General features: G+C 48.8%; 1 protein-coding gene across 3 annotated transcripts in view; it reads right to left on the bottom strand.

Annotated features, from left to right (window-relative positions):
* The window catches only part of SEC31B (SEC31 homolog B, COPII coat complex component), a 32,231-nt gene that overhangs the window by 11,287 nt on the left and 20,225 nt on the right, over nucleotides 1-719 (bottom strand). The gene's annotated exons all lie outside the window — the stretch shown is intronic.

The raw sequence follows: 719 nt of genomic DNA, 5'->3' as shown, positions 1-719 counted from the left end.
AACAAAGAAACAGAATTTCCGGAAGATGAGGCCCAGAAATCAGGATTTTAAAAAGATTCCCAGGTGGTTCTAATGTGCGGCCAAGGTTGAGAACCACTGCCCTATATCTACTTCTCTTTGAAGGTCCAGCTCAACAATTTTAACCACTCAAAGTGGAGAGCGGCTACAGTGTTTGGACAGGTTCAAGCCTCGAACTAATGAGAGGACCCTGTCCTCTCGTGGCAAAGCCACTACAAGTCCCAGCTTGGAGGGCAAAGCCCTCCCAGCACAATTATAGCCAAAGGCTATAGCTGTAGGCTTGACCTTATGGTCCAAACCTGTGGTCCCAGGTGGCTAAGTGATACAGGCTGTGGGAGGTACAGCAAGTGCTGCCAAAACAAAGCTTGATAGAGTTCAGGTGCATGTAACTGAATAGATTTGAAACCGAGAGAACATTGTAAACATCCTGACCACACCCTTACTTTGCCTAGGGAATCTGGCTATAAAATAAAGACTCGGCTTGCAGGTTGTGGCACTGTCTCTCCATCCGAGAGCAGTGTCCCACCTAGGCCCAGCTTTATTCTCTTGTCTTCTTTAATCCTTCACCGACCCCCCCACCCCCCACCTCAGGTTCACCCCTGGCAGAGCTGAATGCAGCACAACTCAGAAGCCTTGACTTCTGCAGGCAAAAACCAGCCCCTTCCCTGGAGTCCCACAGTGCTTAGTATAAACTTCTGTTA

The sequence above is a fragment of the Myotis brandtii genome, unplaced genomic scaffold (assembly GCF_000412655.1).
Source record: "Myotis brandtii unplaced genomic scaffold, ASM41265v1 scaffold902, whole genome shotgun sequence".
Classification (NCBI taxonomy): domain Eukaryota; kingdom Metazoa; phylum Chordata; class Mammalia; order Chiroptera; family Vespertilionidae; genus Myotis; species Myotis brandtii.
The sequence above is the reverse complement of the archived record's forward strand: the minus strand, read 5'-3'. Positions and strand labels throughout refer to the sequence as shown.